Source organism: Ceratotherium simum, chromosome 30 (assembly GCF_057802395.1).
Source record: "Ceratotherium simum simum isolate JZ-2026a chromosome 30, ASM5780239v1, whole genome shotgun sequence".
NCBI lineage: Eukaryota > Metazoa > Chordata > Mammalia > Perissodactyla > Rhinocerotidae > Ceratotherium > Ceratotherium simum.
The window spans coordinates 34,219,099-34,246,135 of NC_141929.1; the positions used below are offsets into that span (position 1 = coordinate 34,219,099).

The following is a 27,037-nucleotide window of genomic DNA, read 5'->3' on the forward strand; positions in this document are numbered from 1 at the left end:
ACAGCTTCCTTGTTCCTCCTCTGGGCTTGGCTTCATGAGCTAACAGGTGGCAATAGGGTATTACAACCACAAATGAACACACTTTTCAAAATCACACCTTTCCCAGATCAGCTTTGCAGCAGGTACTTTGAGGTGAGAATGGCACCCCGCAGAATCACAGGGAAGTCAATGGCATCCTAGCATGGAGTCAAGAGCAGCCCAGCCAGCTTCAGGCAACAAGAGGAAGTGAGCCAGTAGAACACAGGGTCAGAGGGCTGAGCCACTCTCTGGATATTTTCCAGGCAGAGTCTATAAATGGGGGGGAGTCAAAATGTCACAGCAGGGGGTCCCACCATGGGGTATGAACCATAGGTGTGACACAAATCCAGGAGGCTGCAGGCTCTGTGTAGTCTGAGCTTGGGTAAGAAGGCACACACTCCACAGCCCGACCTGAGAAGGAGTGGAGAGATCAGCAGAGCCTAAAGAGAAAACTCAAAATGTCAGAATCAGAACCAAAATGGAGAATGGGCTCAGGTATGGGACTTCTCTTGAGAGCAAATCAGGAGCCCATGTTGGCATGCCACGGAGTCCACCTTGAGCAAGATCCTGCCTCTCCCCTGCTTAAACCCCTCAACACTCCCTATTGCTCTCACAGTCAAGTTCAAACCCCCAGAGAGAGCTTTTCAAGGCCATTGGCTTTTCAAGGCCTCATGGAACCTCGACTCTTCTTCAGTGTCTGATCATATGTTGTCCACTGCCTGACCACTGGGCCAGGCCCTGTGCAAGCTCTGGGGGATCAGAGATGAACCATTCATGGTGCCTGTCCTCAAGGAGTTCACAGTACAGAGGGGGAGACAGACAGCTGTCAAATAATTTGCAGAGCCACCTGGTGAAGGCTATGAGAGTTCTCAGGTGACAAGAAGAAAGGAGTAATCAGTTACTGGGAAGGGAAAAGGGAAGACTATACACCAAAGATCCTCCCTTGGGCCTTGAAGACTGAGGAGCTATTCGCTAAGTTGAGGAGTAGGGGAAGGAAGACCATCCTGGCAGAGGGACCAGCTTCAGCAGAGGTGCAGAGGTTCAAAACTGCCTGGGACATGAGTTCAGTGAGACAGGTGGTCACAAGAGACATCTGGAAGACCAAAGCCAGGGAATTCCTGGGCCAAAGTTCAACTTTCCAATGTGAGTTATGGAAGAACACCTTGGCTTGGAGCTGCTGGAGGTCACCTGACTTGGGGGCTTCCTGTATCAGTCAACACTGTTTAGGTTGCACATGGCACTTCCTCCCCAAGAGGAATGGATTGGCTCACATTCCTGTGAAATCCAGAGAGTATCATGGCTTCAACACTTCCATCAGGCTCTTGGCTTCTTCCACCTCTTGGCTCCTCTTTCCTCCTTATTGGCTTTGTTTTTCAGCCAAGTTTCCCCCCAAGTGATGACAAAGACAGTCATTGATATCTTCAGAGTTACATCTATGACTTTAGTAATTTTCTGCAAAGATGGTGTCTATTTCCCATTAGTTTCCATGAAATTCCAAGGGAAAGAGCCTCATTGGCCCCAAATATGCCACATGCCCATTTCCAGACAAAATGCTGTGGCCGGGAAGATGCAGCATTTCCATTGGCCAGTCTTGGGTCATGGACTAATTCCTATATCCAGAGGTGGAGTCAGTTCCCCGCAGCAATGATTGTGAGTAGTAGAGAGGTGGCATCCCGTGAAAACTCGGGTTGTTATTTCCAAAATGGGAAAAGCAAACACTATCTCCCGTACAAGTCCAAACCAAGCCCCGAGCCCCTCAGATGTGTGGTTTGTGCAGAAGACAACATTCCTATTGCCAAGACGATAAGTGCCTTGACTTTGATGTTCCTCAGTTTCCACACTGACTTCAGCTCTTCTGCCAGAGCAGCATACTTGTTTGTTTTGTCTGGACAGATTTGTGTGATGCTTCTGCTGAGGGCGACAGCTACGTCAATAAGGTCCACTGTTTTGTCAGCTTTATCAAGTAGCACAACTTCTGCTCTGGTGAGCTGTTTTTGTGACTCTAGCTATCCCAGAGTAGCTATGTTTCAACATATTCTTTGTTCTGTGCTAAGTTTTTCATCAAAGCCCACTTTCAAACAAACACTGATCAGATCTGTGGCAATATTCTTACGCCTGTTAGAATTTGTTCACGCCAGCCAAGGTGGCTTACGTCTTCCCCTTGTCTCAGCAATTAGATTTTGTTTATCAAGCAAATGTGTTCAGTGGCAATGACAGTGGCCTGAGTTTATTAAAATGGATCTTCAAAACTCGCAAAATAACCCGTATGTTACTTCTCCCATTGTTGTGGCTACTTTGCCTGCATAATATTGACTAAGGAGATCTCAGAAAATCTACTATAGGGAGGAGAGATCTCTGTATCATCTTTCCCCCTCTCTGTCCCTCTTTCCTTCCTTCCTTCCTTCCACAAAGTCTTGTTGAGCAACCACCATATTCCAGGCACTGGAGATAGACTACTATTAAAAAAATTCCTCTAATAATAAACACATAAAATATGTAAGTATTTATATATCAATAAATTATAAATACATATTTGATATAAATACATATATGTATCAAATCTTATTTGACAGGCACTATTCTAAGAAGGTCCACTGGTAAGAAGATAGACATAGGAACTCTTTTAATCTTGTAATATTATAATATGATAAATACATTTTACAGATGAGGAGATTGAGGCAATGAGCCATCAAATGACTCATCTAATATCACACAACTAGTTATTGGAGAAGACACCTTGACCTAGGCTCCAGAATCACTACACTTAACTATTACAACATGCATTCAATGAATAATCTCACGAAAAACAATTACAAATCGTGGTGAATGTTATGATGGATAAGTCTAAGGATCTTATAAGGAGCCCAACTCTTTCAGATGGGTGTAGTGAGGGAAGGCATCTCGAGGAAGGAACACGTGAGCTGAAATGTGAGGATGAGTTGGCATTACGTTGGTGTTGGGAGGGGAGAGGGAAGAGAAAAGTCAGCTGGCAGGCAGAAGGACAGTGGGTGGAACCTGCCCAAGGACCCTAATGAAGCCTGGTGGGCTCTGTGTCTGGGCGCAAATACTGTAGAGTACAACTAGGTTAGGGACAGGTAGGGGCACGCTTTGCGGGGGTTCATTTGTGGTAGGCAGAATAATGGCTCCCAAAGTGTCCATGCCCTGATCTCCAGGACCAGTGACTATGTTACCTTACATGGCAAAAGGCACTTTGCAGATGGGATTAATGGTACAGACTTTGACATGAGGAGATTACCCTGGATTACCCAGGGGAGCCCAAACAAATCATACTAGTCCTTAAAAGAAGATTTTCCCAGCTGTGATCACAGAGACATGTGACAATGGAAGAAGGATCAGGGAGATGTGACCTTGCTGGCTTTGATGACAAAGGAAAGGGCCATGAGCCGAGGGATGCCGGTGGCCTCTAGAAGCTGGAAGAGGCAAGGAAGTGAGATTCTCCTCTAGAGCCTCTAGAAAGAAACGCAGCCCTGCTGACACCTTGATTTTAGCCCAGTGAGAGCATGTCGCACTTCTGACCCCAGAACCGTAAAATAATGAATTTGCCTTGCTTGTGCTGAGTTTGTGATAATTAGTTACAGCAGCAATAGAAACTAATGCGTGCTTAAGGAAAGCTACTGAAGGCTTTGAGCAGAAGAATGACACTATCAGATTATTTTAAATAGCTGCATATTTTTCTCTGGGTCTCCCACTATTTCACCACGATTTGGGGACCAAACATCAACTACATTTTACTGAGCTGTTAGCAAAGTTTTCAAGCAGGGTTGGAGAAAGCTAACTATTTCCCCATGTCTTAAGACAAAGTGTTTGTCCACATTTCTGTCACAAGCATTTGTAGCAACTCCACGTGTTGTCATCAGCCACTGGCATCCAAGTCTGGCAGCAGCAGAGATTCCCAGGGGCCTTGATGCTTGATGGAGCTGTGTTCAGATCCTGGCTTAACTTGAGCGACCTCAGGCAAGTTGCATAACCTCTCTGTTTCTCATCTGTAGGACAGGGATTCTGCCAATGCCCACCCCATAAGGATTAAAAGAAAACCTTAACCCAGGCCTTGACAGAGCAGGGCCCCAAAAATGCCACCTTCTTCTCCTCCTGTGTAGTTGCTTCCACTGCTCTGGTTTCTTCCAGGTCAGACAATGCAGTCAACGTCTAGACGAGTATAGCCATGGACATGGAGAGACTTTAAAAATGTGAGTGCCAGGTGAGAGTCAATCATCAACACCGTGATGATGACCAAGGCTCTCTCTGTAGATATTCCCTCCTAATGATAGTCCTAAAGCATGACGATGCTTGGGGTCCTCCATAGTTACTAGTTGGAGCAATAGACATGAGATGCTGCTGACAATGGGGTTGCTCATGAGCATGAGACTATTGGCTACACAGCTGTGCAGAGGGAGCCGGTGGCCCAGTCCCAGCCCGAAGGCATCGACAGTCTAGTAACAGGGAGGTAGTGGAAGGAGGCAACCAGGTCATCACCACCCGGACACACACACAGTCTTTCCATAAATAATGCAGCCATTCCCTGTATACATACCCCTGATTATTTTTGTTTGTTTGTTTCTGAGAAAAAGATATAAACCTAGAGAGGAAGTACCCAGCATGGGTCTTAGTCATTTTCACTATATAGACAGATTGTCACTTACAGTTGCATCAATAGGGGCCCTCTGCCTCTTACAATCTAGGAAAGATTGAGCCAGGCCGTGGAAAATCTAGGTCCTTCTTTAAGAGTCCTCTGACTTTCGGGGTCATCTTTGGCTCCAAGCCCCTACTTCTACTGATTTGGGGAATTTTAGGAATTATCTGATGTTCCTGCCAGTTTCTGATGGGCCAAACCAACCTGGAAGCCAGAAGGCAAGGGTGCCTGTTGATGTAGTTCATACAGCTCAACATCCCGGCACAGAAAGCAGAGCGGATCTGAAGACACTGGCATGACATATAAGTGTGTGCACGTATGCGAGACGCTGTATGGGCTTGGGAGGTGGAGTCCTATGTGTGTCTGTATGAGACTGGACGTGGTGACTAGTGGTGCATCCATGGCCTTCGAGGAGCCCCAGCCCAGAAAGAGGAGAAGCACAGGCGGCTCCTTTCCACGTTTCCAATTCCTTTCCTCAAATGGAGTCTAGACTGGGCTAAGCCAGACAACAGAGGAAAGCAGCTGGCTGATGAATGCTTTTTCTGACTTCCTCACTGATTTTGAGTTCCCTGGGCTCCATCTAGGTGTATCTCTCTGTGGAGCAGTAAGCAAGACATGGAGGGAATGATGAATTTTGATGGGAATGGGGACATGAAGAGAGATAATCTCAGGGCCTTTCTAGAAAGTCAGATCAGAGATGGGGCCTTTCAGTGCCCAGCATTTACCTGAGAGGAGGGGCCATCCCCTGGTGGAGAAAAAGTAAGGATATGGATACCTTAAGGGGTTTCCAGGACCCCTTCATCTACTTCCCAAAGGCTTCCTGGGCCACCTCTACTGGAAGGGCTATCCCAGGCTGGTCTACCCTTCTCCCATAGTTCCCTGCTTTCTCACCACATTTTTAGGCCCTTTTGGTATGTGGCCTAACTTTTAACTATTTACCCCAATTCAAGCCTCACATGCCCTCAAAATCCTTCTCATCGCCTCCATGAAGTGCCTCACCCCTGGGGACATTACCTGGCCATATTAGTCCCTGAGAACCAGATCAAGAAGAATAGGCTACCGTATTGTGGAGAAGATATTATTCAACTTCTTACCACACCCAATGTAGTCTTCTAGCTGATTTGCTCTGCTCACAGCCTTAGGAAGGACACCTCTTCTTAACTATATGATGTCATACTCCTTGGCCACAACCAGTTGCATCTGGGGTATTTACTTGACCCTGGAGGAGCTGAGCTGTTGGTGGCCAATGCCCACTCAGATTTTTTTTTTTTTTTTTTGTGAGGAAGATCAGCCCTGAGCTGACGTCTGTTGCCAATCTTCCTATTTTGCAGAGGAAGACTGGCCCTGGGCTGACATCCATGCCCATCTTCCTCTACTTTATATGGGACGCCGCCACAGCATGGCTTGACAAGTGGTGCGTTGGTGCGTGCCCGGGATCCAAACCGGTGAACCTGGGGCCGCCGCAGCGGAGCGCACACACTTAACTGCTTGCGCCACCGGGCCAGCCTCCCCACTCAGATTTTTGATTGCCCAACTACTCGAACAATCGAGGAAGTTATGAACTGAGTCAAGTTAGCATGGCACACTAGAGAGATGTTCCAAGATCTCTTGCCAGTGAGATCCCCATTGCTGCCCCGTGTTCATCCTAGGTGCCCTATTTTCATTCTGCATAAACCAGAAGGCAAATCCAGACTTGAGATTGCCTGGCCAGGTATCAGGTGCTCTTGGTTGAGGGTTTGGTGGAGTTCATGAATATCTGACTGATTCCAATAAGGAATTTAAAGACCAAGGGCAAGAGAGCCAGGATCATGGGGTCAACTTTGTGGACAGCTTCCGCCTGGGACGACCCTGCACAAAGAAGCTTTCTTTATAAACCCAGTTATACAGAGTTTTTTGAATTTTTAAATAATAGACGTTTTCAGCTGATGGCCTGGGGGAGACCCCTGTGGTCCGTGACGACCAGGACAACAGACTGAAGGAAAGTGAGTGTCTACCTTGGAGCAGTAGCTTGGTCTGGCCAAAGAACTTGGGCTTTGAAGTCGAACTAAACTGGGTGCAAAACTCCAACACTTCTGAGCTGTGAAATTAGGTAAGATGCTTAAATTTACTCATTTATTTTTTATTTATTTCTAAAAATTTATTCAGCAAATATCTGCTGAGCCCCTTCTTATCCATCTGGCTCAGTGCCAAGCCCTGGGGCCACAGCAGAGACAAGACAGACAAGCTCTGCTTCTACAGAGCTTCACTACAGTAGGAAACTGAGCACGTTACCCTCTCCGTGCTGTCACCAGCATAACCATTAGGAGAACTACCGTGAGATCAGAGCAGCGCCTCTGGGCATATGCATTACAGGTCTCCATGACATGAAGTCTGTTCCCTTTAGTCTGAGTAAAACAGCTTCTGGGAAGCCGGATACTTCCCAGATCTTGGCCCCCTGGCTAAGTCAGCATATTGTCCTCAATATCCAAGCCGTACTTATTGAGCGTCAACTATCTGTCTGGCACTGTTCCAGGCACTCGATGCATTAGTGAAGACAAAGATCCCTGGGCTCGTGCAGTTACCAGATGGAGCCAAACAGTGCATCACTGATTAAGAAAGAAGGAAATTAGACAGTGTCTTAGTTTGGGTGCCCCCACAAGCAGACTCTGAGAAAAGGGCTTGGTGGAGCAGGTAGACCTGGGACATGGTCCCAAGAAGCACGGGGGAGGAGGAGGAGAGGAGGAGGCAAGGCAGGGAAGAGAAGAAAGACCATTAACGGTGCTTCAATGAGCAGGTTACCACTGTGGGCATCTGGCAGGGGCTCATTTCACTGGGGACCTTCTGAGACGCTGTGTGGGGCCCACCTCAGAAGGGTTCCCCTGGAGAACAGGAGGCTGCACATTTATCCAGTGACAACCATCCCTCATTGTTTGGGAGTTGTCCCCAAGTTTGTAACTCGCTCCCACTTCTGGGTTGCCCCTGCTTGCAGGGTAGAGCACGTTCAGTGCTGCCAAAGAAAGCCCTGAAGCAGTAAAGAAAAAAGACGCAGGTGGCCCCCTCACCTGAGGGGACTCAGGTGGGCCATGAGGATAGGGGCAGGGCATGAAGAGCGTCTGCTCCCTGGACGCGTTAGAAAGCGGTAGTGAATGCCGCCAGCCTGAAGTCCAAGCAGGACCATACCAAGGCAGAGCCCTCCCAAGTCAGCTGCAAGGTCTCTTCTCCTTAAGGAGCCACCAGTGGAGGAAATGCACTCCTGGAAATGCGTGGGGACAGCAGCCTCCTCTTCGGGTTCAACAACATCCACAACTAGGGAGTAGAGAACCCGAGGGCCTAGTCCCATGGGGTGCCCTTTGGGGTCATGCCTGGACTCCCACAAGCCAAGCTCCAGAGGGTCTCAGAACTTGGAGACAAATCTGGCACCCCAGGGTGGGCTCTGGCCGTTATGAAGACTCAGAGCACCGCAGAGAGGAGTAGATGATTTCCCCAGGATGGCCCAGGGTACACAGCTATACTTCTCTACTCCCCTCGGGGATGGGCACCTCGCTACATCTCGGTTCCCCAGATGGGTAAGAGAAAAACCAGATGACAGGACCCCTGGCCTCCCACCCTGGGCTCAGGAGAATAGGATCCCCCCGTGGTGTGACTCCCAGTCACAAACCCATGACCCGCTGCCCTTGGGGGGAATTTGCACACTTTCAACATTTTAACCTAAACTCATTTAAAAAAAAATTCACAAGTCAATCCAGCACACACATATGAATATCATTTTTTAAAAAAGTTCCACATCATCACATAATCCTTACCCTTATTGCCTGCTTTACAGTCTGATATTGCTGTTATATTATGTCACATGATATTATGTTGTCTTTTAAACTGCTGGTGAAGACCCACTAAATTAATTTGACAACCCACTTTCTGGTTACGGATTGGCGGCACTCAATTTAACAACACTGAGCTAGCAGATTAGGGATTCCACTACTGAAACAGGAGGTCTGGATGGGAATCGTGGAGGCTGCCTGGGTCCCACTCTGCTCCATCTCTGATGAGCTTTGCAGAAAGATAAGGTTCAGGTACAGCTGAAGGCAATAGCCTTTTTTCAGGGAAGGTTTTTATGAAAGTATAACATATACAGAAAAGGGCGCAAATCACATTGTGAGCTCCCCAGCGAAGCCAGCCCCCAAGAAGCCTGCTTGCACCACCTCCCAGTCGCTACCCTCCCACCGCTCCAGGGCTAAGACCAACCTGACTCCTAGCACCCGATGCTAGTTTCGCCTGTTTGTGGACTTTGTAAGCATCAAATCATACAGGATGTACGTTTCTATGTCTGACTTCTACTCGGTGAACCTAATGGGTGTGAGATTCTTCCGCATCCCTGGGTGTAGCTGAGGTTCATTCCTTCTCATCGCTGTGTACTAGTCCCCTTGTGACTCCACCATAATTCACTTACCAGCCCTGGGCCTTTGCATTGTCTCGGGTTCAGGGCTGTAAGTACTGCTCTGAACGTTCGTCTTTGATGAACATATGTGCTCATTTCTATGCGGTATTTACCCAGGAGTGGAATTGTCGGGTCATAGAATATGCATATGTTCAGCTTTAGAAAATATTAGCCAGATGTTTTGCAGGCCAATTCTGGAAAAATAAAAACGGTTTGAAGTTCCACTTTTTCATACTCAACATAAAAATAGTTTGTAGAGAGTCCCAAGGGGGGTTAAAAATAAATATTCTTACAGCTGAAATGACTTACTCTTTCGAGGAGAAGAATGTCAGTGAGAACATTGGCCCTCTTGTCAGCTGGTATCCAGGCATTTGGGGAAGCCCTGAGGAAGTGTCTTCCTAGTTTGTCACTTTAAAATTAAAACCTGCCACGTAGGTACACCCGGAGGACCGTGGGTGTCTCATGTGCCATCTCTGACCCCCCAAAAGGTGTCTCCCAGCTCGGGTTTCCAGAAATCCACACTTCACCCCCACCGTTTTCAGGCTGTGGTTCTGATTATACTTTGGAAGATGTTTATTTTTCGGTAGCTACCTAGAAGCATCCAAATTTGGGAGGCCATCTGTAGCAGCTATTAAGGATGTAAATTCTTGAGTCAGATGCAGGTTTTGAAGCTTGAGTCCTAGTGGGTGACCTTGGGCACAGCATTTCACCTCTTGGGTTGTGGTTTCTCCATCTGCAAAACGGGCATAATAATGACATCTCATAGGGTCCTGGGGTGGTGATGAGGATGGTGTGAAATGCATGAACAGATGTCAGCATAATGCTGGCACTTAATCCTCAGTAAACTGTAACTGCAATCAGCAGCATTGCTGTGGTTATTCTTGCTTGCTTGCTGTCAGAGTGGGGAATCTTCTGAGCCGGGCAGCACTCAAGCTGTGCACTGAAGGCACAGTGCCACCCATCCCTTTTTGCGTGCGCCATCAGAGCCACACCCCCAGCTCTCAATAGTAGCAGGAGTGTCCAGGCTACAAGTGCCAGGATCACATCACACCGAGCCTGCTAATCCTCCTTGTGCTCAGATGTGGTTAGCTGGGGATGGGGATGGCAAGAGGGAGCTGACCAAGTTGCAAACATGGGGCAGGAAGGCTGAGCTGCCTGAAGTTTGCAGCCAGGAGCAAACGGGAAACAAATTAGTTCCATCCCAGAATGTAAACCGGCGTTGACAGAGATGCATAGAAGAGCCACGCACAGAAAACGTGCTGCAATTTCTCACCCAGTTAGGTGGGGAATCAATGCCACGGGGCGCAAGCCACAGAGAAGACACTGCATGCAGTAACATGTGCAGGCCCGGGGCCTGGGACCCTCTTTGGAACTCCCGGATGCGTCAGGTGCCACAGTCAGCTTTGCGGGAGGGGGACGTGCCCTCAGACGTATCTGGTCCTTGTGTTTCGGTGAGTCTTGCACTACAGCTCAATTCAGGGACGTGGAATTTTAGGACTTGGAGATCTTTTCATCCAGAGATTTTCACACTAGGCCTCTGAGAATGTGCCATGGCGGGATGCTGTAGGGATGGCGAGACACTGAAGGTGGGGTCCCAGCTTCAAACAGAGCTCTCATCTGTTTCATATTAGGTGGAACCATATGAAATTGTCATTTTTGTTTTTGTTTTTGATCAGAAGCAGTTCATTGACAATTTCATATGGTTCAATATATTGTATTGGTGTTTCATGTAAGTTATCATTTGAACCCAACGTTCTGGAGTTAAATGTGTTTGATGTAGTCCAACCTCCTGACTTTCGGTGGGGGCTGGTGCAGGGTGAATGAGATCCTGCTCCAGCCACCAGCTCCAGGAGGAGGACAGGGCAGTGGGGTGCAGTCCACTCCTCCAACCCCGGCCCAAGCCCAGGGACTGGCGTGCATTGAAAGCTGGGAAAATACGTGAATGAAGCTTCAATGAACCACCATGGATTCTTTCCTTGTTCATTCATTTATTCATGAACAAGAATTCATTGTACCTGGTGTATCAGTATGTGACTAAATGCTGGGCTATAGCAATTAAGCAGACACAGACCTTCCCCAAGGCCATTTACAGTCCAGTGGGTGAAAGAAACATTAAACAGACAAGGGCTGAGTATTTATTAGAATTGTGATAAATGGCAGGAAGGAAAGAGTGCCAGCAATCCTTGAGCACTTACTAGGTGTGAAGAGCCCGGCTGGCCAGTGAGGAGGGCGTGGTAGACAGTAGCTCATAAGGGTTTGGTATCCCTTCCTTGGAAGGATTGTCCTTTCCTCATCCACTGAGCTCAGGCATGGCCATGTGGCTTGTTTTATTTGTTTATTCATTTATTTATTTATTTGAGGAAGATTGGCCCTGAGCTAACATCTGTTGCCAGTCTTCCTCTTTTTCGTTTTTCTCCCCAAAGCCCCAGTACATAGTTGTATATTCTAGTTGTAGGTCCTTCTAGTTCTTCTACGCGGGACGCCGCCTCAGCATGCCTTGATGAGCGGTGCGCAGGTCTGTGCCTGGCATCCGAACCAGCGAACCCCAGGCCACCAAAGCAGAGCGTTCCAACTTAACCACTACACCACCGGGCCAGCCCCTACATGGCTTGCTTTAGAAAATGAAATATCAGCATGGGCAATGGGTCACTTCCAGGTAGAATATTCAAGGGTCAGTGTGTCATACTCTCTTTCTCCTCTGCCACAATTGGCGCTTCATTTGTTGGAGTCCTAGAATGAAGACCATGTGGAGTGGAGTCCTAGATCCCTCACCATCTACGTGAAACGTGAGCAAGACATAGACACGTATGGTTATAATCCCCTAAAAATTTCAAGTTGTTTGCTTCAAGTTGTTTCAGCATAAACTCATTTGACTAATACAGCAATATGCACACTTATGCTCTAATGTAATAAGAAACCATTTACAGTTTCCTTTGTCCCTCCCCAATGCCAAGCGCAGTGTCTTCCCTTCCGGTAAGAACTCAGCAAATGATTGTGTACCAATTCACACGGGGTTTGGTAATTGCCATCAAAGAAGGGCAAGCATGGTGCCCTGGGATAGCCCACCGTCTAGTCAAGAATCAGCGCACCTTGGGCATGCTCCCTAAATGCTCAATAAATGATAACTACTGTTATGATCTTGTTATGACTTGAGCCTAACCCATGTTTGGGGAATGGCTTGCGAGCAGCAGGTCATACTGTCCAGGGCCTTTCTTCATACTCCAGGCATCATGGACTCTAGCAGCCAGGGCCTCCCATTCTTAAAGTCTCATGACCACACAAGGGAATACTTTTTCCCTGCTCTAATTCTTAAAACCCCAGGGAAGACTTCCTAGTGGCCCAGCTGGGGTCACATGTCTGCCCTTGAACCAACACTGTGGTCTCTGGATAAGATCCAGCTGAACGGACCAGCCAAAACTTGGTCTTATCCTTCTGCCCAAATCTGTTATAGGAAGAATAGAGGTCAGAGTAATTGTGACAGGCAGGGTCCCCATTTTTATATGTTTGTGCAATTGTGTACTGAGTGCTTACTGTACAGAAGATTTTGTACCTGGCACCACGGACAGATATAGGAGACATAAGCAGAGGATTTCCAGGGTTTGAGGAAGCAGAGGCAAGAAAAAGGTGTAGCCAGGTCTCGTCTAGCTCCACTGTTTGGACGATCCTGCCCTGGAACATGGCCCTCCTCCCAGAAAGCTCTGGTCCCCTCCCAGGACTGGCTGTCCCCTCCTCCCACCCCAAGGAGTTAAAAGGCAATGCAGCTCTCTCCTGGGCCTGAGAGCTGAGTTGGATGAGAATGAATGGGGCTCTGTGAGGCACCTTGTAGCTCTCTCAACTCTGCACTGCTCCCATGCACTGTGTGCTTGCGGTTTCTGTCTCCTCTTCTGTTTACAGTACCGGGCAGCTGCTGCGTCCCCCCTCTTCCCCGGGTGCCCTCAGGGTGACAGAGAGGAAGCCACTCACTCTAAGATGTGTGTGGCCCAACTCTGTCCACAGTCTGAGGCTTCACACTATCGGCTGTGCAGGCAGAGTGAACTGGGTCTACCTGAGCTCTGAAACTCACCAGCAGGGTGACCTGGGACATTGGAGCAGCTGGGAAGTGCACTGGGTGGTAAGTAGCATAAAATATGACTGCAGTGACTTGAAGAAATCAGGGTAGTTTTTCTTTTGTAACAAGAAAGTCCAGCTCTAGTGGCTCAACCACAAAAGGCCCAGGAACTCAGAGGCTCTTTGGGCCTCTTCCTCATTTTGCAAGCTGACCATTGCAGGGCTGGGCAGCACACCTGCCCACAGATGAAGTGATGAAGGGCAGGGTGAGACAAGTCTGCTCGGTCTCTGTTATCAGGAGAGCAAAGGCTGTCCCAGAAACGCCCAACAGACTCAGGTCTCATTGGCCAGATCAAAGCCAGTGGCCACCCCTAACTCAAGAGAGGCTGGCGAAGGGGGATTGGGCTTCTCCGGTCTTCACTGTGGAAGGCAACTAACGAAAAAAGAGCTGGGAACAACTGTAAATCAGACAATGAGCCATGTTTGCTCCAGAAAGTTACCTTTCTAAGCCCCATGTATGAATTTGCTAGAGCTGCCATAGCAAATTACCACAAACTGAGTGGCTTAAAAAACATGAATTTGGGGGCCAGCCCCATGGCATAGTGGTTAAGTTTGGTGCCCTCAGGTTCATGGGTTCGGATCCCCGGCATGGACATATACCACTTGTCAGCCATGCTGTGGCAGCGACCCACACACAAAGTGAAGGAAGATTGGCACAGATGTTAGCTCAGGGCTCATCTCCCTCAAGCGAAAAAAAAGAAAGATTGGCAACACATGTTAGCTCAGGGCGAATCTTCCTCAGCAAAAAAATAAAATAAAAAATAAGAAAAAATAACAGGAATTTATCGCCTCACAGTTCTAGAGGCTGGCAGTCTGAGATCAAGGTGTTGGCTGGGCAGGTTCCTTCTGAGGGCTGAGAGAGAACCTGTTGCATGCCTCTCCCCTAGCTTCTGGTGGTTAGCTGGCGATCTTTGACGTTCCTTGCCTTGCAGAATCATCACCTCATCTCTCCCTTCATCTTCACATGACGCTCGTTCTCCCTGTGTGCATCTGTCTCCAAATTCACTATTTTTATAAGAATACCAGTCATACTGGATTGGGCCCACCCTAATGACTTCACTTTTACTTCATTACCTCTGTAAAGACCCTGTCTCTAAATAAGGTCACAGTCTGAGGTCCTGGGGGCTAGGACTTCAACAAGTGAATTTGAGGGGGACAAAATTCAACCCATAACACCCCAGTGTCCTCATCTATAAAAGGAGCAGAACAAGAGATTCTACCCACACTGTGGTGTGATACTTAAATGGGGCGATCCGCGGAAGGAGCGATCATAGTGCCTGGCCCAGAGTGAACACCAATACACAGCTCTATGGGGGGGGTGGGGGGCAGAGTGGCCTCTGCAGCTCCACACCCTTATGGCCGAGGCTGAGGGCCTATAAAAGGAGAGTGGGGCCAAGGAGGAGGCGGACCCATTGACATCCAGCCCCACCAAGTTTGCCGGCATACCCAAGATGACAGCCAAGATTTCGGGATTTCCAGCCAAGAGCCTGTGAGACACACAGGACTCAAGAACTCACTAGCTGGCACTCAGGTTCCAAGATCACCCCCTCCCGCTGCCAGTTTAGGACAGCTGGTCGCCTGAGTCAGTGGGACTTCTGTCTACAATTCAGGGCAGCCCCTGCATACTTGGCAGCCCCACTGGGCACGCATTTCCATAGAGGCAAGCTTTAGCAGTTCTAAGGGAAAGGCGGAGGGCGGGGGGGTGGGGACCCAGCCCCTGCCTGGCAGTCCCTTCTCTTCTGTGCAGTCATAGAGTCCACCCCTCTCCTGGGGCTCACTTCTCGTCCCTGTAAGAGAAGGACATGCTGCGGTCTCGCAGGTTCTGAGGGGCTCTTCCATCTCTGCACCATAGTGTTTTGAGTAAATTACAAGGCTCTTCTCAGTGGTGGGGGCTTCATTGTTCTGCCAGGACATCTCCCTTTGTCAAAAAAACAATAACTTGTTGTAAGTAGTACTTTTTTAGGTTTACCATGCAGACAGACTAATTGTATCTTTTAATCTGGGTCAAACTGCTCTTGCTTATTACAAATTGGCTCTGAATCCTAAAAAGAGAGGGGGGAAAAATGTGAGGAACATTTGCAAATAATTTAGAGGCAGAATTACCTTCAGACAAACATGATGTCATGTTGAGCTTAAATGCTTACCCAGTCCCGGCCCAGTTATGCTTGGGTTGACCCAGAGGGAGGCTGGGAGACAGAGGGGCTCTTCATTATGGATTCTGCTACTCACATGCATCCTGAAGCAGGGCAGCCCCCCCTCCTAGAGTAGAACGTGCAACCAGCTGCAGCAGGCTGGACAATGGTCCCAAAGGCATCAGGTCCTAATTCCTGGAAACTGTAAATGTGACTTTACTTGGACAAAGTGTCTTTGTAGACATAACTGAGTTAAGGATCTTATCCTGGATTATTCAGGTGGGCCCTCAATGAAACTACAAGCATCCTTACAAGAGAGAGGCAGAGGGAGACTTGACACAGACCCAAGAGGAGAAGGCAGAGATTGGGGTGATGTGGCTACAAGCCAAGGAATGCTGGCAACTACCAGAAGCGGGAAGAGGCACAGAACAGATTCTCCCCTAGAGCCTCTGGAAGGACCATGGCCTGCTGACACCTTGATTTTGGTCCAATTAAACTGATTTGGGGCTCTGGCCTCCAGAACTGTGGGAGAATAAATTTCTGTTGTTTTGAGCAACCATGTTTGTGGAAATTTGTTACAGTAGCCTTAGGAAACCAATACACCAGGGGACTCCTGTCAGTGGCTCCCCTGTGCCCAGAGTACCACCCAAGGCTGAAGAGGTCCCCAAGTGATACAGAAGCTGTCACAGAAAGTGTGGCCTAAAGAGTGGTGCAGCCCCAGGTTCTAGCTCTTGTGTGGCCACTTTCTAGTTGCATGACCTTGAACCAATGGCCTAACCCCTCTGAACCTGTTTTCTCATCAGCAAAATAAGGATAACCGTAGCCCCCTCGTGATATTGTTTGAAGATTAAATAACATGGCACGTGTAAGCCAGAGCCTAGCATGTCATGACCTGTCAATCAATGGAGGTTATCCTCTTTAAAAAAAAGGTGTTTTTGTCCTTATTATTATACCTCTCTCGACTTTCTAGAGCTACTGTCATGGTGTTCTGGAAGTTTCCTGAGGCACTGTAAACTGTCCCCATATCCCCTGCAAACCCAGTAATTTGACCAGGCAGTGCACTTGCTGAATTCACGGGCTCAGGTCAGTAAGGGCTAATTTCTCCTAAGCTCAAAACAGTTTACAGAAAGGGTTGATGACAATGAGAGCAAGCGGGAGCCCAAGCCAGGCAGGTGACCCTATCACAAGGCGGGCAAGATGGACGCATTTCACCCAATTCCCTCTAGGGAAAGAAAGTTCTTTTGACAAAAATGCTAGAAAAAAGAATTAGCCATATCCAAGCAGCTCTGATAATTCTTATGGGGTTAAGGCAAGGGTGGCATTTACCATCTGATGTGTTTTCACGGGTACTCGTGGATTAACCCATTCCTAAATGCCTTCACTATCACACCATAAATTCCACCATTAGAGATTTATTCCTTTGGTGAGTTCAAGCATGGACCTATTGAGAGCCAAATATCACCAAGAAGCCAATTCTAGCTATTAATATCTTAGTGCAGTTTGCCATGTAAAACCTTTCAGTTGGCTTCCTGAGGCTACAGGATAAACCATGTCTTTTCTATGGCCTCCAAAGCCCGCATAACTTGACCTTCTCCTCCTTGCTCTTGTGTCTTTCTTCCAGCTGTTCAAATGTTCAGTGACCACTCCTGCCTTGGGCCTTTGAACAAGCTGTTCTGTCTGGTTAGAAAGCTTTTTCTCCCGCTAACACCTGAACTACTGGGGCCAGAGGAGGGGGCTCTTCTGCTCACTTCTATATCCTCAGAACGAAATTCAGTGCCTGGTGCATACCTTATGCTGCTAAGTACATATTTGTTGAATGAATGGATGAATGAATGAATGAAACCAGTTCCAGAATGATGGCACTGAGGACACAGCAGAATTGTATTTGTTTAATGTAGAGAAGAGTAGACAATAAATGGCAAGGTTAGGAAACAAAAGAGAATGCTGACAGAGAGGCTGTTCAATAAAGATTTGGCTTGGCTGCACGTAAGAGAAAATAACAATGGCCAAAGATAGATAGAAAGTTCTGAGGTGGGTTGTCCAGGGCTGACACAGTGCTCCCTGGTGATCAGAACCAAGCTCCTGTATTTGTGTGCCACCAATTTTATGACTGGCTTCAATCCTCAAGGTTGCTTCAAAGTCCAAAAAGACTGCTAAGGCTCCAGATATCACATTCAGATTCCAGGCAAAAAAAGGGAGCAAGGGAGTAAATGGTCTATTACCCAAATGAATAGACTGCTTTTAAGGAGCTGTCCCAGAAGCCCCACCCAACAACTTGTGTTTGCATCTTACTGGCCATGCCCACTGGGAAATATAATGTTTCAAGTAGACAAATTGTCAGCCAAATAAAATTGTGATTCTGTTAGTAAAGAGGAAGGGGAGAAGGGATATTGGAGAGGCAACCAGCAGTCTCAGCCACAGGAGCTAAGGCCTTGGAAGAGGAATTCATTTATTTACTTCATTGATTCAGTCCACTCACTCATGGAGAAGGTACTTAAGACATCTTGACCTCCTGGGGCAGGATACTGGACAGGGGATGAGAAGAGGGAACATGAAGATAACGGGGCGTGGTCCTCACACCGACGATGCTCACAGGCAAGCAGGAGGCAGAGCCTGACAAGGAGCTGAGTCCAGAGCCGGAGTTGGCAAGCAGCCGAGACGAGATGAGGGGCCGGTAAATGACGAGGTGCTGAGCGAGACTCTGTTTCCCGAGAGGTGGCTGGGGGATCCAGGAGGAAGCAGGAGCTTTGATGGATGGGTACACTTTTGTCAAGTAGGGGAGATCGTTGTCGCGAATACATTTCAGGTGGAGCGAACAGCTCAGGGAAAGACACAGAAGTCGCAGAACATGAGCATCCGGAGATGAGCAACGGCAGGATCAAGAACCGGGCGATGGGAAGCAACCCAGGACACAGCACCAGCTCCCCCACGACCTGGCCCTGCCCGTCTCCCCAGTACTTACACTGGCCCTTTACTACTTAGATAACATGGTCAAATGCTTTACTGAAACATATTTTTTTGGAAAAAAGTTTCATGAAGGCTTTAAGTGCTCCCTCTATCACTGAAACTTTAAAAAATTTAACATTTTCACAGTGCCCAGGACACGTGTACAAGGACATACTTTATTATGGACATTGTACAGGTTGCTTTCTTGTTTGAACATTTGAAAGCATTTAGTCTTAAACATTTTCTAATTTTAAAATTTTAAGATCTTATTTAACAAGACTTTTGTGTATCAAGATACTATTTCCCTTTCATTGTAGAATTTGTTTATAAAAGTTCATTTTTCCAAAACTTTGGATCCTTTTTAATATCAACCACAGCATTTGTACTATGTTGCTTTTTAAAATAGTCATCTTGCTCTCTTTTCTTACCTGGAATCTGGATGTGATAGCTGGAGTCTTAGCAACTATTTTGGAAGGTTTGGGATAGAAGTCACATGGGCCTTCTATCTATGTCCCTAATGAGTGTATCATTCCACACCTCAGGTCCTCGGCTCCCCCCTTCCCTTTGTCTGGAGGATTGTCCCCCTCACTCTTTACCTGGCTGGCCCCTTCTCAGTCTGTCTATCTCAGATCAAACATCACTCCCCATGGAGGCTCTCCCACCATCCTCTCCAAAGTATGTCCACTCTACTGTTCTCACTCGGTGCAGCTAACTTTATTACAGTTTGAGATATTTTTGCATGTGAGTTTGTCTGATTAATGTCCATCTCCCTCATTAGATCATGAGTTCCGAGAGCTAGGACTGGCTCTTTTTGTCCCACCACTTGGTGAAGCTTAGCACAGAATGGGCATCCAATGGAAATTCATTGGATTAATTGATGTGCGTGCGTGTGCGTGTGCGTGTGTGTGTGTGTTATATCCAAACACTGACGGGGGTTAATGTCCAATGAAGATAAAAGGTAGCAAATTAACGAATTGTGCTCCTGTATATTTTAATTCTGAAAGTAAATTGGTTATTTGACAAAAGCCTGCTGCCTTGCTTAGAGATAGCACAGGGAAAGATTTGACGAGCAGTGGTTTCCCAGTTTCAAATGAAAGACATGGAATTCAAGCACATTTATGAAATGCAAACATCACTTAGCAAAGGTCTGGAACCAGGCACAACTTCTTCCTCAGATGATTAGGTCCGGGCACAGCCCAAAACTGAATTATGGAAACACCTGCCGTTAATTTGTAGATGGATCCTCTCCTGTGGGTTGTCTGCTGTCATTCGTTCACCCAGTGAAAGCTGGCTTCTAGGATTCCAGTGTTGGGAATTCAGGATTACTCAACTCAGCAGGACCAAGGTGTACTCTGAATCCTCTGAAAGGAAAGTTTTCTGGGCAAATGATGCAAATCATAAAATTTCAAGGAAGCAGATCAACAAATTATCTAGGAAACAGAGCTGCCCTATAGCAACATAGGGGAATCTATTTGCATACAAACAATTAATATGTTAATTGCAGAGCATTATTCACTATTCATTGCAGTAGAGGACTCCTAAGGATATCCATGCTAGGTAATGCTGGGAGCCGTATTTCAGTTTCAGAAACTGAAAACTTTGCCTGTGTTTAAAGGTAACACAACCATCTTTCCATTAGATTAGAGTGAAAGAGAAGGAGGCAAGGAGAAGGGGAGGGAGAGAGAGGGATGTGCAGCTGCCATTTGCCCAGGACCAGTGTGCCCGTCACTGGGCTAAATGCTCTACACATGCATCTCTTAATTCTCCAGCCACTCTGAGACAGTGTTATTCTTTCCATTTTACAGATGGACAAAACTGAGGTTCAGAGAGGTAAATCCACCTACTCAAAGTTGCAAAGACCATATATACAGGGTGTCAAATCCAGATCACACCTAAGTGGAAAGCACACCCTTCCCCCATCACAGTGAGACACACCATTTCCAAACGCTATGGCTCTGAACTTCATTCATGCAGAGGGGCCTTCCACTGCCCAAGGCTTCAACGCTCCTGTGTGTGTGTGCACGTGTGTGTGTGCGCGCATGTAATGCCCTGTAAACCGTAACGAAGTACCTCATTTCCAATGAGACCAATTGGAAAACACTTTAAAAGTCTGACAGATCAATGCTGCTGGTAGTGGAACAGGGGGCTCTTTCTTGCCTGTCTGGTGCAAGTAGAAATTGGTAAAATCATTCAGGAATGCAATTTGCTGACATAGAAAACCTGGAGATGCAGATGCCCCATGACCCAGCATCTCTTCACCCACGTGTATGTGCCAAAGAAATGTTTGCCCATTTGCATAAGGAGACACATACAAGGATGTCCATTGCTACAGTGCTTGAAAAGCAAAAACATGGAAACAAACTAAGAATCCATTAACAAGACAACAGATGGGGCCAGCCCGGTGGAATAGCCGTTAAGGTCGCGTGTTCCACTTCGGTGGCCCGGGGTCCGCAGGTTTGGATACTGGGCATGGACGTACCACTCATCAAGCCGTGCTGAGGGGGCGTCCCACATAGAAGAGCCACAACTCTATAACAATGATACACAGCTATGTACTAGGGCTTTGGGGAGAAAAAGGAAAAAGCAAGATTGGCAACACATGTTAGCACAGGGCCACTCTTCCTCAAAAGGAAAAAAAAAAAAAACAAGACAATGGATAAACAAGGTGTGGTTGCCATTCTATGAAAGGCTGGATGGCAGTTAAACTGAACCGGAACTCCAGAACTCCAGGCCACAATCCGGAGAACAATCAAAACAATGCTGGGGGAAGAATTGCTGCCGGAGACTAACGACAGTGTGAGGACATTTATTTTTTAAAAGTTTAAAAGCATATGGACATGTACAAATGTAGGAAAATTATAAAAACAAGTATGGGAAAATTCAGAACAGTGGTTAGCTCTGGGGATAGGAGGGAAACAGTTTAGGGAAGAGCCTTCGACTGTGTCTGCACTGTTTCCTTTCTTAAGCCATGTATCGGGTACCCCAATGTTTATGAAAATATTCTCTGTGGCTTTTCTTTTTTGCTTGCCTGAAATATTTCAGCATAATAGAATTTTAAAAGGGGGAGGGGGAGTCAGTGTTTTACTTTCTATAAGAAATGCCACTGGGATGCAGTGGAGGTGAGAGGTGGCCAGACTGTACATGAAATTAGGAAAAGCTTCTGATTTCCCATTGCTTGGTCGGAGGCAGCCTGGCAGTGGTGGACGGTCCAGCCAGCCGCACAGCCACACACGACCACGCCTGCAGCCTCCCAGGATGCCCCCGCAGCCCGGTGCAGCACGGGGCACGCTCCCTGGGAAGTCGTGTTTTCTCCAGGTGAAAGATGGGAGTGCTCCATCTCTGTCACCTGCACGGAGAAGGAAGTGCTGTAGGGAGACAGATGAGATCATCTATTATCGAGTAGGCAGAAGATAGACTGAGGAGGCACCTGCAGCTCGCCAGATGTTCTATCAATCATCAGAGTCACGGGGAAGGTGGGCTTACTCCACTTCCCCATCCCCACAGTCCAGCCTTTCCACGGAAGCCTTAGACAAGAAAGTGGATCACGGACCAGTTCTCCCAAAACTGGCCTGAGGTTGGGGTGGGAGTGGGAGCACTGCAGGCAAAGCCACAGAGGACATTGCTCCTCAGCTATGAAAACACCCAAGAAGAGAGAATAATCTGGAAGGTTTGTGTACTCAGGCCAGCGATGAAGCAAGATGTATATCTCTCGAAGAATTCTTCAAAGAAGGCGCAGCCAATGATACAGTCTGTCGTCAGCAGCAGAAGCAGCATCATCAAAGGCTACTCCAAGCCAGAAATCTTGCTAAGAGTTTCAGCCACATTTTTTCATTTTCCCCTGGTAACATCTTTACAAGAAAAGTACTATTAATGTCCCTATATTACAGCAGAGGAAACTGAGGCAGGGAGAGGTAAGTAACCAACCTGAGGGCCCCCAAAGTGGACTCCTACAAGTGTGCCATCTCCTTTGCAGCACCATTGACCTGTCAATCATGGTCTCCCCCAGGCCTCGGTCTACAGATGGGGAGGTGGGCCAGGTCCCACTGCTTCCTTATATTCCAGAAGCACCCTGGGCAGGGACGGCACACCCAGGACGGCTGTCTCTGACCATGCAAGGCCCAGAGGCCTAGGCCTTCCGAGTCTAACGTCTAAAACAGGAACCCAGGGGAGTTAATTTTCCCCAGAACCCAAAAGCTCTTCACAACCTTAAGACTCCTCAGAGATGAGGAAGGGCATCGCGGTTAGTAGAGAGCAGAAGCCTAGCAAGACCTAACCCATTCCCACAGAGACAACCCCAGCCCTTGCAGTCTCTGGGACCCCCTCATCCCTCAGCCACTCCTACTTGCTGGCCCTCAGGGAACGAGCCCCACCACCAACACCACACATTCTAAACCCAGTACCTTCCACGTCCAGGGCACTTCACCATCTGACCTGGAAACCTCTTTTTACACCTCTGGATGTTCTGTTTCAATGAGTCTGAGGGGGTCCTCAGAGACGGACATTTTATAAAGCATCCTGAGGCAATTTGATGCACTTACAGATTTGGTACACACTGCCTGAGGCTATGGAAGGTTCTAATGGTGAATTGGAGGCATCCGACTTGTAGGAGAAGGAGCAGATGGGGAGAGAAAGAGAGAGAACAGAACTGTGCTGTGGAAACACAGGCACTCATCTGTCCCCTCCTCCTGCCCCTGGGGACGTTGGTGAGCAACTAGGTCACACAGGGAGGAATTACCCTTCAGAATTTCACAGGCTGAGATTCTACCTCAGCTCCACTCTGTGCTGGCCCAGACCCCCTCCCTCCCTCTCCCGAAATCATCCCATCCAAAGCCAGGTTCACTTTCAAAGTCACGTCCAGTTGTCCTAACCACCGGATGCCCAGGCAAATTACATCCCAGTCCAAGAAAGACATACTAGTTGGCTCAGACTGCCATAACACATACCACAGACTGGATGGCTTGAATAAACTTATTTCTCAGAGTTCTGGAGGCCAGGAGTCCAAGATCAAGGTGTCCGCAGGGTTGGTTTCCTCTGAGGCCTCTCTCCCTGGCTTGTAGATGGCTGTCTTCTCCCTGTGTCCTCACACGGTCTTTCCTCTGTTCCAGTCTGTGTCTGGATTTCCTCTTCTTATAAGGACACCAGTCAGATTGTATTAGAGCACACCCTAATGACCTCATTTTAGCTTAATTCCCTCTTTAAAGGCCCTATCTCCAAATACAGTCACATTCTGAGGTATTGGGCGTTAGACCTTCAAAGTATGAATTTTGGTAGGACACAATTCAGTCCATAACAGGAAAGAAAACAGCTTGCAAAGAAATGCAGTGAGTTTCACGTCATTCTATGATCTTCTGGTCCACTGGGATCACTACCTGTATTGACAGTCCCTCTCTCTGTTCCCCCACCCCCCGCACTCTCTAAATCTTGACATGCTAGATGCTTTCACACTCACTCATGATATTATATTTTCTCTTTACAGCCAGAATTAGAGCAAATTTAAAGCATTGCTCTAAGTGCAGGAGATGAGCCCTGGAAAATATTGTTATCACATCCAATATTGGCACGCATCATCTTCCAAGTTGCGCTCGACTGCAATAATTAGTTAGCTTGTGAATAGCAGCCATCAGTCACAGGTGGACTCTTCTCTGAAACTCTCCTTATTTGATTTTTTAGCATTGTCATCCAAGACAGCATCAACAGGGGATGCACAAAATATTCTGGAATTCTGAAGGGATAGAGGGGGGCCTTGCCAGGCATTGCCCCTCATCAAACTGAGTAACCTGGAGTCTACAAAGCCCAGGTGAGGTCTGGAGGAGGTGTGGAGAGGTGAGGACAGAGCGGAGTTGAGGGACCCCAGTTCGTCACAACTGGACTGACAACAGCAGCCTGCCCCTCACCCCTCATTGAACCCCGGGCCCCTGATCGTCTCCAGGGAGAGGCTGCTCAGAGGTGGTCTCCTCCATTACCCCAGGGGAAGAAGGAGCCAAGAACGCCCCCTGACTGATACAGTGGTGACTCACTTTCAGCAAACAGACTATAAACGCAATATGGCGTTAGAAGGTGGTGTTGCAGAACTGTTTGCATGACAGGAGTCATTATTTTTTTTTTAGTTTTTTAATGTTTATTTTTTTATTTTTTTTTAATTTTTATTTATTTATTTTTTTTTGTGAGGAAGATCAGCCCTGAGCTAACATCTGCCAATCCTCCTCTTTTTTTGCTGAGGAAGACTGGCCCTGGGCTAACATCCGTGCCCATCTTCCTCCACTTTATATGGGACGCCGCCACAGCATGGCTTGCCAAGCGGTGCGTCAGTGCGCACCCGGGATCCGAACCGGCGAACCCCGGGCCGCCGCAGCGGAGCGCATGCACCCAACCGCTTGTGCCACCAGGCTGGCCCTGACAGGAGTCATTATTTTAAAAAGCATTTGCCAAATTCCTGTGGACAATGTCCAAGATGTATTTTTACCAGTGCACTCCTAACTTGGGTCAAAGCATCTACAGGTGCTGTGGACAGAGCCCATTAACCTGTACTTACCTTTGGGTGCATGATAAAGGTCCCCTCTGGGAGAACATGGTCTCCATCTCACCTCCATCATCACGTGATAAGCTGAGGGCACCTCTGTGCAGATAAAGCAGTGCCCCATCCATCTGCTGGGGGATGCTGCCCCAAGCAAGGGTGCAGGGCTGGTGCAGTCCCCAGATCAGGGCCTATCGCCTAGCACAGAGACTGGCCCATTGCCAGGGCAGTGGACAAAAACGCTTAGTCTCAGGTAGAGGGAACTGTGATGTGAGCCGCAATTAGGAACCAGAATGTTGCTTTCTAGGTTGTAGAATAAGAGAGCCACACTGGGCCCTTATTTTATGCTTTATGACCTTAGAACAAGTGAATTACGCTGTGATAATGGCTAGAGGTAGACCTTGAAATTGAGATCCAGAAATGGGCACATTTGCCCAACAGACTCTGTTCTTTGGGACATGGCTACTCCAGGTGGGGGAGTTTCAGACTGAGCTCCCTCCAGACTTCTCCCCTTCTCCCTGTGCCCACTCAGCTCCTCCAGGCCCTCCCACCCTGCCGGGCCTGGATGTGTTCCCCTTCTTCTCACTGTCAGTGCCTCTTGCCTTAAGAGTGTGCTTAAAATGTTAAGACCACATGGATCAAATAATACACACCACAGCTTCTGGGAGCTGGATATACGTAAGTTCTTTGGAAGCAATTTGGAAATGGCTGAGCTCAGACAGGCCTGCTCAGCTCACACAGGAGCAAGCAGGAGGGCTCATTAGGCTGACTTTCCCCTCCCTTCCGGGAGCGTGCTGTTCAGAGACGAGCAGTCGATACCTCAGGGGGAAATGACATCTACGTTTTTAAGAAAATGGAGCTGCAAGCATTTAACCTGGAATCATAAAACAGAAGCAATAAATTAGAGAGAGGCCAAGGAACAGGAAATCATAAGGGGAAAGGCCCATTCTCCAGAAAGATGAGGATTTTCTTGGGCAACGACAATCAGCAGCCTTTCAGGGAGATGCTGGTCACTGGGGCCGGGCTGGCCTGGTTGCGTGAATCCCTGTAGGAGAGGTTCAGCCCAGAGGGGATGTTCTGAGGCTGTCTTTCACTGAGCTCTCTGTCCAGCTGTCCCCAGAAGCCCAAACCCAGGGATGGACATTTTAGGTCAGAGAAAGGGACAAAGACCTCAGTGGGAAGTGGACATCCTTCTGCAACCCGACAAGGAGTGCACAGTGTAGGCTCTTGTGGGGATTTTCAAAGAAAGGGTATATTTCTAGCACTTCTCCAGCTGCTAACTTGATTTGCAACTTTGGACAATTTGCCTAAACTCCCTGGCGATGCAAATCTGCAGCACTTCTGAGGACTTACTCTGGGGCTGGAAAGACAGAGGCGCATGAAATATGGCTCTAGATTTCCAGAGCTGCCTGATGAACTGGGAGAGAGAAGCATCAGCCACAAAGCACAATACCAAGCAAGGCAGCTGGTGATGAGGTGGCCCACACCGATATGATGTAAACGTCAGTCAGACCCCGGCTGCAAACCCAGCTTTACCACATCCTACCTGAAGGACCTAGGGCAAGTTATTCTGCCTCCTGGAGCCCTGGTTTCCGAGATCTACAAAGCAGGGGTCTCATCTCAGTGAAGATCTGCAGGGCAAGGGAAGTGGAAGAGTGTGAATCAGGTGGAAAGACAGACCCAGGACATCGTTCTGAAGCTGCCTGAGTGTGACCTGAGGTTTGGGGTGGACGTCTGGAAGCCCTGTGGAGGTGCATGTCAGCTAAGAACTAAGAGAAATCTGAAGAAATCATCTGCAGATGACACTACCCCTGAGTTTGGCCCAGGGTCAGCGCTCAACAAACGTCTGCTGAACAAAGGGGCGAGAAAGCAAGAGAATGAATGGAGTAAACAGGAGAATTAACTCAAGGCCTTTAGCTGAAGCCCTGAAAATAAAGGAGATTTTGTTTGTGTGTTTAACAAACATATGGCGCTTAATAAGTGTCAGGCATTGTTCTCAATGCCTTATCTAAATAAACTAATTTAATATTCACTACCGCATAGGGAGGCAGTGTTATTATTGTCCCCATTTTACAGATGGAGAAACCTAAGCACAGAGAAGTTAAGTACCTTGCCGAAGGTCACAGAGTAGCAAAAGCCAGGCTTTGACCCCAGGCATTTGGGCTCTAGGAAGCCACTCTGCTTCTGTGGTCAAGAGGCCACATGTTTCCTGAGGTCTTGAGGGGGCGTGGTTACTGGTCACCTCCATCTACCAC

The 27,037-nt window shown here is 47.8% G+C and overlaps 1 long non-coding RNA gene across 1 annotated transcript; it reads right to left on the bottom strand.

Annotated features, from left to right (window-relative positions):
• Positions 1-22,293: 22,293 nt before the first annotated feature.
• On the bottom strand, positions 22,294-23,385 carry LOC147913146 (uncharacterized). The gene is made up of 3 exons (XR_015549192.1): positions 23,212-23,385; positions 22,807-22,867; positions 22,294-22,337 (listed from the first exon to the last, which is right to left on the bottom strand). It is a non-coding gene; the product is annotated as an uncharacterized LOC147913146 (long non-coding RNA).
• Between the last annotated feature and the right edge of the window lie 3,652 nt (positions 23,386-27,037).